Source organism: Engystomops pustulosus, chromosome 7, assembly GCF_040894005.1.
Source record: "Engystomops pustulosus chromosome 7, aEngPut4.maternal, whole genome shotgun sequence".
Taxonomy (NCBI): domain Eukaryota; kingdom Metazoa; phylum Chordata; class Amphibia; order Anura; family Leptodactylidae; genus Engystomops; species Engystomops pustulosus.
Genome location: NC_092417.1, coordinates 2,819,043 through 2,834,066, shown reverse-complemented (window position 1 = coordinate 2,834,066; position 15,024 = coordinate 2,819,043). Strand labels below are relative to the sequence as shown.

The 15,024-nt window shown below is 47.1% G+C and overlaps 1 protein-coding gene across 2 annotated transcripts in view; it reads right to left on the bottom strand.

Moving 5' to 3' along the window:
* Positions 1 to 14,493, bottom strand: part of LOC140069124 (protein S100-A1-like) — a 76,906-nt gene extending 62,413 nt beyond the window's left edge. Inside the window, exon 1 of one of the 2 annotated variants that reach the window (XM_072114489.1) lies at positions 14,354 to 14,493. The gene's annotated coding sequence lies outside the window, so the exon portion shown is untranslated. The remainder of the gene's footprint in view (positions 1 to 14,353) is intronic. The other variant, XM_072114488.1, reaches the window with a different exon arrangement.
* Between the last annotated feature and the right edge of the window lie 531 nt (positions 14,494 to 15,024).

The window sequence follows — 15,024 nt, the reverse complement described above, 5'->3', positions numbered from 1 at the left end:
ATAGAGATGATACAGGGGGGGATAGAAGATACAGGATACAGCAGATAGAGATGATACAGGGGGGGGGGGATAGAAGATACAGGATACGGCAGATAGAGATGATACAGGGGGGATAGAAGATACAGGATACAGCAGATAGAGATGATACAGGAGGGGATAGAAGATACAGGATACGGCAGATAGAGAAGATACAGGATACGGCAGATAGAGATGATACTGGGGGGGATAGAAGATACAGCATACGGCAGATAGAGATGATACTGGGGGGGATAGAAGATACAGCATACGGCAGATAGAGGTGATACAGGGGGGGATAGAAGATACAGGATACGGCAGATAGAGATGATACTGGGGGGGGATAGAAGATACAGGATACGGCAGATAGAGATGATACAGGGGGGGGGGATAGAAGATACAGGATACGGCAGATAGAGATGATACAGGGGGGGATAGAAGATACAGGATACAGCAGATAGAGATTATACTGGGGGGGGGATAGAAGATACAGGATACGGCAGATAGAGATTATACAGGGGGGGATAGAAGATACAGGACACGGCAGATAGAGATGATACAGGGGGGATAGAAGATACAGGATACGGCAGATAGAGATGATACAGGGGGGGATAGAAGATACAGGATACGGCAGATAGAGATGATACTGGGGGGATAGAAGATACAGGATACGGCAGATAGAGATGATACAGGGGGGGGATAGAAGATACAGGATACGGCAGATAGAGATGATACAGGGGGGGATAGAAGATACAGGATACGGCAGATAGAGATGATACAGGGGGGGATAGAAGATACAGGATACGGCAGATAGAGATGATACAGGGGGAGGATAGAAGATACAGGATACGGCAGATAGAGATGATACTGGGGGGGGATAGAAGATACAGGATACAGCAGATAGAGATGATACAGGGAGGGATAGAAGATACAGGATACGGCAGATAGAGATGATACAGGGGGGGATAGAAGATACAGGATACGGCAGATAGAGATGATACAGGGGGGGGGATAGAAGATACAGGATACGGCAGATAGAGATGATACAGGGGGGATAGAAGATACAGGATACGGCAGATAGAGATGATACAGGGAGGGATAGAAGATACAGGATACGGCAGATAGAGATGATACAGGGGGGGATAGAAGATACAGGATACGGCAGATAGAGATGATACAGGGGGGATAGAAGATACAGGATACAGCAGATAGAGATGATACAGGGGGGGGGATAGAAGATACAGGATACGGCAGATAGAGATGATACAGGGGGGATAGAAGATACAGGATACGGCAGATAGAGATTATACAGGGGGGGATAGAAGATACAGGACACGGCAGATAGAGATGATACAGGGGGGGATAGAAGATACAGGACACAGCAGATAGAGATGATACAGGGGGGGATAGAAGATACAGGATACGGCAGATAGAGATGATACAGGGGGGGGGATAGAAGATACAGGATACGGCAGATAGAGATGATACAAGGGGGGGATAGAAGATACAGGATACGGCAGATAGAGATGATACAGGGGGGGATAGAAGATACAGGATACGGCAGATAGAGATGATACAGGGGGGGGATAGAAGATACAGGATACGGCAAATAGAGATGATACAAGGGGGGGATAGAAGATACAGGATACGGCAGATAGAGATGATACAGGGGGGATAGAAGATACAGGACACGGCAGATAGAGATGATACAGGGGGGGATAGAAGATACAGGATACGGCAGATAGAGATGATACAGGGGGGGGATAGAAGATACAGGATACGGCAGATAGAGATAATACAGGGGGGGATAGAAGATACAGGATACTGCAGATAGAGATTATACAGGGGGGGGGATAGAAGATACAGGATACGGCAGATAGAGATTATACAGGGGGGGATAGAAGATACAGGATACGGCAGATAGAGATGATACTGGGGGGGATAGAAGATACAGGACACGGCAGATAGAGATGATACAGGGGGGGATAGAAGATACAGGATACGGCAGATAGAGATTATACAGGGGGGGATAGAAGATACAGGACACGGCAGATAGAGATGATACAGGGGGGGATAGAAGATACAGGATACAGCAGATAGAGATGATACAGGGGGGGATAGAAGATACAGGATACGGCAGATAGAGATGATACAGGGGGGGATAGAAGATACAGGATACGGCAGATAGAGATGATACAGGGGGGGATAGAAGATACAGGATACGGCAGATAGAGATTATACAGGGGGGGATAGAAGATACAGGATACAGCAGATAGAGATGATACAGGGGGGATAGAAGATACAGGATACAGCAGATAGAGATGATACAGGGGGGGATAGAAGATACAGGATACAGCAGATAGAGATGATACAGGGGGGGGATAGAAGATACAGGATACAGCAGATAGAGATGATACAGGGGGGGATAGAAGATACAGGATACAGCAGATAGAGATGATACAGGGGGGGGATAGAAGATACAGGATACAGCAGATAGAGATGATACAGGGGGGGATAGAAGATACAGGATACGGCAGATAGAGATGATACAAGGGGGGAATAGAAGATACAGGATACGGCAGATAGAGATGATACAGGGGGGGGATAGAAGATACAGGATACGGCAGATAGAGATAATACAGGGGGGGATAGAAGATACAGGATACGGCAGATAGAGATGATACAAGGGGGGGATAGAAGATACAGGATACGGCAGATAGAGATGATACAGGGGGGGGATAGAAGATACAGGATACAGCAGATAGAGATGATACAGGGGGGGGGATAGAAAATACAGGATACGGCAGATAGAGATGATACAGGGGGGATAGAAGATACAGGATACGGCAGATAGAGATGATACAGGGGGGGATAGAAGATACAGGATACGGCAGATAGAGATGATACAGGGGGGGATAGAAGATACAGGATACGGCAGATAGAGATGATATAGGGGGGGATAGAAGATACAGGATACGGCAGATAGAGATGATACAGGGGGGGATAGAAGATACAGGATACGGCAGATAGAGATGATACAGGGGGGATAGAAGATACAGGATACGGCAGATAGAGATAATACAGGGGGGATAGAAGATACAGGATACGGCAGATAGAGATGATACAGGGGGGGATAGAAGATACAGGATACAGCAGATAGAGATGATATAGGGGGGGATAGAAGATACAGGATACGGCAGATAGAGATGATACAGGGGGGGATAGAAGATACAGGATACGGCAGATAGAGATGATACAGGGGGGATAGAAGATACAGGATACGGCAGATAGAGATAATACAGGGGGGATAGAAGATACAGGATACGGCAGATAGAGATGATACAGGGGGGGATAGAAGATACAGGATACAGCAGATAGAGATGATACAGGGGGGGATAGAAGATACAGGATACAGCAGATAGAGATGATACAGGGGGGGATAGAAGATACAGGATACAGCAGATAGAGATGATACAGGGGGGGATAGAAGATACAGGATACGGCAGATAGAGATGATACAGGGGGGGGATAGAAGATACAGGATACGGCAGATAGAGATGATACAGGGGGGAATAGAAGATACAGGATACGGCAGATAGAGATGATACAGGGGGGGGATAGAAGATACAGGATACGGCAGATAGAGAAGATACAGGGGGAGGATAGAAGATACAGGATACAGCAGATAGAGATGATACTGGGGGAGGATAGAAGATACAGGATACGGCAGATAGAGAAGATACAGGGGGAGGATAGAAGATACAGGATACGGCAGATAGAGATGATACGGGGGGGATAGAAGATACAGGATACGGCAGATAGAGATGATACAGGGGGGATAGAAGATACAGGATACGGCAGATAGAGATGATACAGGGGGGGATAGAAGATACAGGATACAGCAGATAGAGATGATACAGGGGGGGGGATAGAAGATACAGGATACAGCAGATAGAGATGATACAGGGGGGGATAGAAGATACAGGATACGGCAGATAGAGATGATACAGGGGGGATAGAAGATACAGGATACGGCAGATAGAGATGATACAGGGGAGGATAGAAGATACAGGATACGGCAGATAGAGATGATACAGGGGGGGATAGAAGATACAGGATACAGCAGATAGAGATGATACAGGGGGGGATAGAAGATACAGGATACAGCAGATAGAGATGATACAGGGGGGGGATAGAAGATACAGGATACAGCAGATAGAGATGATACAGGGGGGGATAGAAGATACAGGATACAGCAGATAGAGATGATACAGGGGGGGATAGAAGATACAGGATACGGCAGATAGAGATGATACAGGGGGGGATAGAAGATACAGGATACGGCAGATAGAGATGATACAGGGGGGGGGGATAGAAGATACAGGATACGGCAGATAGAGATGATACAGGGGGGGATAGAAGATACAGGATACAGCAGATAGAGATGATACAGGGGGAGGATAGAAGATACAGGATACGGCAGATAGAGATGATACAGGGGGGGATAGAAGATACAGGATACGGCAGATAGAGATGATACAGGGGGGGATAGAAGATACAGGATACGGCAGATAGAGATGATACAGGGGGGATAGAAGATACAGGATACGGCAGATAGAGATGATACAGGGGGGGATAGAAGATACAGGATACGGCAGATAGAGAAGATACAGGGGGAGGATAGAAGATACAGGATACAGCAGATAGAGATGATACAGGGGGGGATAGAAGATACTGGATACAGCAGATAGAGATGATACAGGGGGGGATAGAAGATACAGGATACAGCAGATAGAGATGATACAGGAGGGGATAGAAGATACAGGATACAGCAGATAGAGATGATACAGGAGGGGATAGAAGATACAGGATATGGCAGATAGAGATGATACAGGAGGGGATAGAAGATACAGGATACGGCAGATAGAGATGATACAGGGGGGGATAGAAGATACAGGATACAGCAGATAGAGATGATACAGGGGGGGATAGAAGATACAGGACACAGCAGATAGAGATGATACAGGGGGGATAGAAGATACAGGATACGGCAGATAGAGATGATACTGGGGGGGGATAGAAGATACAGGATACGGCAGATAGAGATGATACGGGGGGGATAGAAGATACAGGATACGGCAGATAGAGATGATACAGGGGGGATAGAAGATACAGGATACGGCAGATAGAGATGATACAGGGGGGGGGATAGAAGATACAGGATACAGCAGATAGAGATGATACAGGGGGGATAGAAGATACAGGATACGGCAGATAGAGATGATACAGGGGGGATAGAAGATACAGGATACGGCAGATAGAGATGATACAGGGGGGGATAGAAGATACAGGATACGGCAGATAGAGATGATACAGGGGGGGATAGAAGATACAGGATACGGCAGATAGAGATGATACAGGGGGGATAGAAGATACAGGATACAGCAGATAGAGATGATACAGGGGGGATAGAAGATACAGGATACAGCAGATAGAGATGATACAGGGGGGATAGACAATACAGGATACGGCAGATAGAGATGATACAGGGGGGGATAGAAGATACAGGATACGGCAGATAGAGAAGATACAGGGGGAGGATAGAAGATACAGGATACAGCAGATAGAGATGATACAGGGGGGGATAGAAGATACTGGATACAGCAGATAGAGATGATACAGGGGGGGATAGAAGATACAGGATACAGCAGATAGAGATGATACAGGAGGGGATAGAAGATACAGGATACAGCAGATAGAGATGATACAGGAGGGGATAGAAGATACAGGATATGGCAGATAGAGATGATACAGGAGGGGATAGAAGATACAGGATACGGCAGATAGAGATGATACAGGGGGGGATAGAAGATACAGGATACAGCAGATAGAGATGATACAGGGGGGGATAGAAGATACAGGACACAGCAGATAGAGATGATACAGGGGGGATAGAAGATACAGGATACGGCAGATAGACATGATACTGCGGGGGGATAGAAGATACAGGATACGGCAGATAGAGATGATACAGGGGGGGATAGAAGATACAGGATACGGCAGATAGAGATGATACAGGGGGGATAGAAGATACAGGATACGGCAGATAGAGATGATACAGGGGGGGGGATAGAAGATACAGGATACAGCAGATAGAGATGATACAGGGGGGATAGAAGATACAGGATACGGCAGATAGAGATGATACAGGGGGGATAGAAGATACAGGATACGGCACATAGAGATGATACAGGGGGGGATAGAAGATACAGGATACGGCAGATAGAGATGATACAGGGGGGGATAGAAGATACAGGATACGGCAGATAGAGATGATACAGGGGGGATAGAAGATACAGGATACGGCAGATAGAGATGATACAGGGGGGGATAGAAGATACAGGATACGGCAGATAGAGATGATACAGGGGGGGATAGAAGATACAGGATACAGCAGATAGAGATGATACAGGGGGGATAGAAGATACAGGATACAGCAGATAGAGATGATACAGGGGGGGATAGAAGATACAGGATACGGCAGATAGAGATGATACAGGGGGGGATAGAAGATACAGGATACGGCAGATAGAGATGATACAGGGGGGGATAGAAGATACAGGATACGGCAGATAGAGATGATACAGGGGGGATAGAAGATACAGGATACGGCAGATAGAGATGATACAGGGGGGGATAGAAGATACAGGATACGGCAGATAGAGATGATACAGGGGGGATAGAAGATACAGGATACAGCAGATAGAGATGATACAGGGGGGGGATAGAAGATACTGGATACTGCAGATAGAGATGATACAGGGGGGGGATAGAAGATACAGGATACAGCAGATAGAGATGATAAAGGGGGGGATAGAAGATACAGGATACGGCAGATAGAGATGATACTGGGGGGGATAGAAGATACAGGATACAGCAGATAGAGATGATACAGGGGGGATAGAAGATACAGGATACAGCAGATAGAGATGATACAGGGGGGGGGATAGAAGATACAGGATACGGCAGATAGAGATGATACAGGGGGGGATAGAAGATACAGGATACAGCAGATAGAGATGATACAGGGGGGGATAGAAGATACAGGATACAGCAGATAGAGATGATACAGGGGGGGGATAGAAGATACAGGATACAGCAGATAGAGATGATACAGGGGGGGGGATAGAAGATACAGGATACAGCAGATAGAGATGATACAGGGGGGGATAGAAGATACAGGATACGGCAGATAGAGATGATACAGGGGGGGATAGAAGATACAGGATACGGCAGATAGAGATGATACAGGGGGGGATAGAAGATACAGGATACGGCAGATAGAGATGATACAGGGGGGGATAGAAGATACAGGATACGGCAGATAGAGATGATACAGGGGGGATAGAAGATACAGGATACGGCAGATAGAGATGATACAGGGGGGGATAGAAGATACAGGATACGGCAGATAGAGATGATACAGGGGGGGGGGATAGAAGATACAGGATACGGCAGATAGAGATGATACAGGGGGGGATAGAAGATACAGGATACGGCAGATAGAGATGATACTGGGAGGGATAGAAGATACAGGATACAGCAGATAGAGATGATACAGGGGGGATAGAAGATACATGATACAGCAGATAGAGATGATACAGGGGGGGATAGAAGATACAGGATACGGCAGATAGAGATGATACAGGGGGGGATAGAAGATACAGGATACAGCAGATAGAGATGATACAGGGGGGGGATAGAAGATACAGGATACGGCAGATAGAGATGATACAGGGGGGGATAGAAGATACAGGATACGGCAGATAGAGATGATACAGGGGGGGATAGAGGATACAGGATACGGCAGATAGAGAAGATACAGGGGGAGGATAGAAGATACAGGATACAGCAGATAGAGATGATACAGGGGGGGATAGAAGATACAGGATACGGCAGATAGAGATGATACAGGGGGGGGATAGAAGATACAGGATACGGCAGATAGAGATGATACAGGGGGGAATAGAAGATACAGGATACGGCAGATAGAGATGATACAGGGGGGGGGGATAGAAGATACAGGATACGGCAGATAGAGATGATACAGGGGGGGGATAGAAGATACAGGATACGGCAGATAGAGAAGATACAGGGGGAGGATAGAAGATACAGGATACAGCAGATAGAGATGATACTGGGGGAGGATAGAAGATACAGGATACGGCAGATAGAGAAGATACAGGGGGAGGATAGAAGATACAGGATACGGCAGATAGAGATGATACGGGGGGGATAGAAGATACAGGATACGGCAGATAGAGATGATACAGGGGGGATAGAAGATACAGGATACGGCAGATAGAGATGATACAGGGGGGGATAGAAGATACAGGATACAGCAGATAGAGATGATACAGGGGGGGGGATAGATGATACAGGATACAGCAGATAGAGATGATACAGGGGGGGATAGAAGATACAGGATACGGCAGATAGAGATGATACAGGGGGGGATAGAAGATACAGGATACAGCAGATAGAGATGATACAGGGGGGGGATAGAAGATACAGGATACGGCAGATAGAGATGATACAGGGGGGATAGAAGATACAGGATACGGCAGATAGAGATGATACAGGGGGGGGATAGAAGATACAGGATACGGCAGATAGAGATGATACAGGGGGGATAGAAGATACAGGATACGGCAGATAGAGATGATACAGGGGAGGATAGAAGATACAGGATACGGCAGATAGAGATGATACAGGGGGGGATAGAAGATACAGGATACAGCAGATAGAGATGATACAGGGGGGGATAGAAGATACAGGATACAGCAGATAGAGATGATACAGGGGGGGGATAGAAGATACAGGATACAGCAGATAGAGATGATACAGGGGGGGATAGAAGATACAGGATACAGCAGATAGAGATGATACAGGGGGGGATAGAAGATACAGGATACGGCAGATAGAGATGATACAGGGGGGGATAGAAGATACAGGATACGGCAGATAGAGATGATACAGGGGGGGGGATAGAAGATACAGGATACGGCAGATAGAGATGATACAGGGGGGGATAGAAGATACAGGATACAGCAGATAGAGATGATACAGGGGGAGGATAGAAGATACAGGATACGGCAGATAGAGATGATACAGGGGAGGATAGAAGATACAGGATACGGCAGATAGAGATGATACAGGGGGGGATAGAAGATACAGGATACGGCAGATAGAGATGATACAGGGGGGATAGAAGATACAGGATACGGCAGATAGAGATGATACAGGGGGGGATAGAAGATACAGGATACGGCAGATAGAGAAGATACAGGGGGAGGATAGAAGATACAGGATACAGCAGATAGAGATGATACAGGGGGGATAGAAGATACTGGATACAGCAGATAGAGATGATACAGGGGGGGATAGAAGATACAGGATACAGCAGATAGAGATGATACAGGAGGGGATAGAAGATACAGGATACAGCAGATAGAGATGATACAGGAGGGGATAGAAGATACAGGATATGGCAGATAGAGATGATACAGGAGGGGATAGAAGATACAGGATACGGCAGATAGAGATGATACAGGGGGGGATAGAAGATACAGGATACAGCAGATAGAGATGATACAGGAGGGGATAGAAGATACAGGATACAGCAGATAGAGATGATACAGGAGGGGATAGAAGATACAGGATATGGCAGATAGAGATGATACAGGAGGGGATAGAAGATACAGGATACGGCAGATAGAGATGATACAGGGGGGGATAGAAGATACAGGATACAGCAGATAGAGATGATACAGGAGGGGATAGAAGATACAGGACACAGCAGATAGAGATGATACAGGGGGGATAGAAGATACAGGATACGGCAGATAGAGATGATACTGGGGGGGGATAGAAGATACAGGATACGGCAGATAGAGATGATACGGGGGGGATAGAAGATACAGGATACGGCAGATAGAGATGATACAGGGGGGATAGAAGATACAGGATACGGCAGATAGAGATGATACAGGGGGGGGGATAGAAGATACAGGATACAGCAGATAGAGATGATACAGGGGGGATAGAAGATACAGGATACGGCAGATAGAGATGATACAGGGGGGATAGAAGATACAGGATACGGCAGATAGAGATGATACAGGGGGGGATAGAAGATACAGGATACGGCAGATAGAGATGATACAGGGGGGGATAGAAGATACAGGATACGGCAGATAGAGATGATACAGGGGGGATAGAAGATACAGGATACGGCAGATAGAGATGATACAGGGGGGGATAGAAGATACAGGATACGGCAGATAGAGATGATACAGGGGGGGATAGAAGATACAGGATACAGCAGATAGAGATGATACAGGGGGGATAGAAGATACAGGATACAGCAGATAGAGATGATACAGGGGGAGGATAGAAGATACAGGATACGGCAGATAGAGATGATACAGGGGGGGATAGAAGATACAGGATACGGCAGATAGAGATGATACAGGGGGGGATAGAAGATACAGGATACGGCAGATAGAGATGATACAGGGGGGGATAGAAGATACAGGATTCGGCAGATAGAGATGATACAGGGGGGATAGAAGATACAGGATACGGCAGATAGAGATGATACAGGGGGGGATAGAAGATACAGGATACGGCAGATAGAGATGATACAGGGGGGATAGAAGATACAGGATACGGCAGATAGAGATGATACAGGGGAGGATAGAAGATACAGGATACGGCAGATAGAGATGATACAGGGGGGGATAGAAGATACAGGATACAGCAGATAGAGATGATACAGGGGGGGATAGAAGATACAGGATACAGCAGATAGAGATGATACAGGGGGGGGATAGAAGATACAGGATACAGCAGATAGAGATGATACAGGGGGGGATAGAAGATACAGGATACAGCAGATAGAGATGATACAGGGGGGGATAGAAGATACAGGATACGGCAGATAGAGATGATACAGGGGGGGATAGAAGATACAGGATACGGCAGATAGAGATGATACAGGGGGGGGATAGAAGATACAGGATACGGCAGATAGAGATGATACAGGGGGGGATAGAAGATACAGGATACAGCAGATAGAGATGATACAGGGGGAGGATAGAAGATACAGGATACGGCAGATAGAGATGATACAGGGGAGGATAGAAGATACAGGATACGGCAGATAGAGATGATACAGGGGGGGATAGAAGATACAGGATACGGCAGATAGAGATGATACAGGGGGGATAGAAGATACAGGATACGGCAGATAGAGATGATACAGGGGGGGATAGAAGATACAGGATACGGCAGATAGAGAAGATACAGGGGGAGGATAGAAGATACAGGATACAGCAGATAGAGATGATACAGGGGGGGATAGAAGATACTGGATACAGCAGATAGAGATGATACAGGGGGGGATAGAAGATACAGGATACAGCAGATAGAGATGATACAGGAGGGGATAGAAGATACAGGATACAGCAGATAGAGATGATACAGGAGGGGATAGAAGATACAGGATATGGCAGATAGAGATGATACAGGAGGGGATAGAAGATACAGGATACGGCAGATAGAGATGATACAGGGGGGGATAGAAGATACAGGATACAGCAGATAGAGATGATACAGGGGGGGATAGAAGATACAGGACACAGCAGATAGAGATGATACAGGGGGGATAGAAGATACAGGATACGGCAGATAGAGATGATACTGCGGGGGGATAGAAGATACAGGATACGGCAGATAGAGATGATACAGGGGGGGATAGAAGATACAGGATACGGCAGATAGAGATGATACAGGGGGGATAGAAGATACAGGATACGGCAGATAGAGATGATACAGGGGGGGGGATAGAAGATACAGGATACAGCAGATAGAGATGATACAGGGGGGATAGAAGATACAGGATACGGCAGATAGAGATGATACAGGGGGGATAGAAGATACAGGATACGGCACATAGAGATGATACAGGGGGGGATAGAAGATACAGGATACGGCAGATAGAGATGATACAGGGGGGGATAGAAGATACAGGATACGGCAGATAGAGATGATACAGGGGGGATAGAAGATACAGGATACGGCAGATAGAGATGATACAGGGGGGGATAGAAGATACAGGATACGGCAGATAGAGATGATACAGGGGGGGATAGAAGATACAGGATACAGCAGATAGAGATGATACAGGGGGGATAGAAGATACAGGATACAGCAGATAGAGATGATACAGGGGGGGATAGAAGATACAGGATACGGCAGATAGAGATGATACAGGGGGGGATAGAAGATACAGGATACAGCAGATAGAGATGATAAAGGGGGGGATAGAAGATACAGGATACGGCAGATAGAGATGATACTGGGGGGGATAGAAGATACAGGATACGGCAGATAGAGATGATACAGGGGGGGATAGAAGATACAGGATACAGCAGATAGAGATGATACAGGGGGGATAGAAGATACAGGATACAGCAGATAGAGATGATACAGGGGGGGGGATAGAAGATACAGGATACGGCAGATAGAGATGATACAGGGGGGGATAGAAGATACAGGATACAGCAGATAGAGATGATACAGGGGGGGATAGAAGATACAGGATACAGCAGATAGAGATGATACAGGGGGGGGGATAGAAGATACAGGATACAGCAGATAGAGATGATACAGGGGGGGGGATAGAAGATACAGGATACAGCAGATAGAGATGATACAGGGGGGGATAGAAGATACAGGATACGGCAGATAGAGATGATACAGGGGGGGATAGAAGATACAGGATACGGCAGATAGAGATGATACAGGGGGGGATAGAAGATACAGGATACGGCAGATAGAGATGATACAGGGGGGGATAGAAGATACAGGATACGGCAGATAGAGATGATACAGGGGGGATAGAAGATACAGGATACGGCAGATAGAGATGATACAGGGGGGGATAGAAGATACAGGATACGGCAGATAGAGATGATACAGGGGGGGGGGGGATAGAAGATACAGGATACGGCAGATAGAGATGATACAGGGGGGGATAGAAGATACAGGATACGGCAGATAGAGATGATACTGGGAGGGATAGAAGATACAGGATACAGCAGATAGAGATGATACAGGGGGGATAGAAGATACATGATACAGCAGATAGAGATGATACAGGGGGGGATAGAAGATACAGGATACGGCAGATAGAGATGATACAGGGGGGGATAGAAGATACAGGATACAGCAGATAGAGATGATACAGGGGGGGGATAGAAGATACAGGATACGGCAGATAGAGATGATACAGGGGGGGATAGAAGATACAGGATACGGCAGATAGAGATGATACAGGGGGGGATAGAGGATACAGGATACGGCAGATAGAGAAGATACAGGGGGAGGATAGAAGATACAGGATACAGCAGATAGAGATGATACAGGGGGGGATAGAAGATACAGGATACGGCAGATAGAGATGATACAGGGGGGGGGGATAGAAACCCATTAGCAATCGGGAGAAACCCTTGCACCCGCATTATGTAAGTAGTAACATGAGTTCTGCATCGTCATTCATTATTACCCACCATAACGGCCGATGTCGCTGCAGGTGGTTTATGCCTTTTTATGCCCTTTCCAACATGTCACAAAGCTGCATAAATTTCAGGTAAGTACATGAAACGCGATGGCGGCACTCAAGTGATGGTAACACATGGGTGCCCCCATCTGGGATCTGGGTGGCGCCCCCTCTGATGTGTTGCTATGACAGCTTGAACCCTAACACAGGGTCCACACATGCAGTCAATGTACAGTACACTGCAATCCTGCTGCAGTATATTGTATAAGTGATCAGACTCCCTAGGGTTAAATACCCCAGGGAGTCTAGAAATACAGTAAAAAAATATATAAAACTAAAAGTTCAAATTATCCTTTTCGCTAGAACCTAGAGGACGCTGAGGGTCTCAGTTAAGGTCGGATAAGAGATAAGATGGAGGTAAGTTGGGGGTCGGGGTGCAGAGCATGTAGAGGGTCTCAGTTAAGGTCGGATATAGAGATAAGATGGAGGTAAGATGGGGGTCGGGGGTCAGAGGATGCAGAGGGTCTCGGCACTGCTCAGTGATTACAGGGGATTTTCATGATCAGTTATCATCGAGATTTTACTATGGAAAAGAATAACCAGTTGTCTCCCCGTCTGCTGCAGCAGTTTGGTGCAGATCCCTCAGCGTCTATAGGTGATGTGACTGCTGCAGCCCCCCACCCCCACCCCAGGACCGGGACATGAGCGACTTACCTGTGCAGGTATCTGCAGGTCTACGTGGAGCAGGTGAGGCAGAGGCAGCAGAGTGCTGAGCAGGGAGGGTGTCCTCATGTTATAAACACCGGAGGACCCAGGTGACACCCTGCACCTCCCCGTCCTGTAGGGACCTAGCTATCAGCCGGGCCATGGGGTCACGCCCTGCCTGAATAATTCATTATCAGATCTGTAAGTCACTGCCCTCTGATCACAATGAAGAACCTCCATCCCCTGCTGCAGTCTAATCCCCGCAGCAGTGAATCATGACACAGAGTCATCAGCTTCTACCTGTGATCCCTACAAGAAGACCCTCTGACCCTCTCCTCCATGGAGCCCACCTGCTGCAGGATGGAGGACACTACTCCAATATGTAGGACCCCCATGTCCTGACAGCTGAGAGTCTCAGGTCACCGGAGAACCTGTTGTGGATCCGTTGTTGGCAATTATCAGTTGTTACTGTAACGCAGGGTCTGGGAACGGAGTAATGACACAGCTTGTGGGTCCTGATGCTAAACCCAGAGCCCAGCTTTCCCTACCTGTTTGCCTCACATACCCTAAACGGTAAGAGGACAACTAGGTGACATTCCCTTCATGTGCTAAAGTGCAAAACGCAGAGAAGAAGACAGGACAGGACGAGCTAATGTCACAACAAATCTATAGTCAGCGCT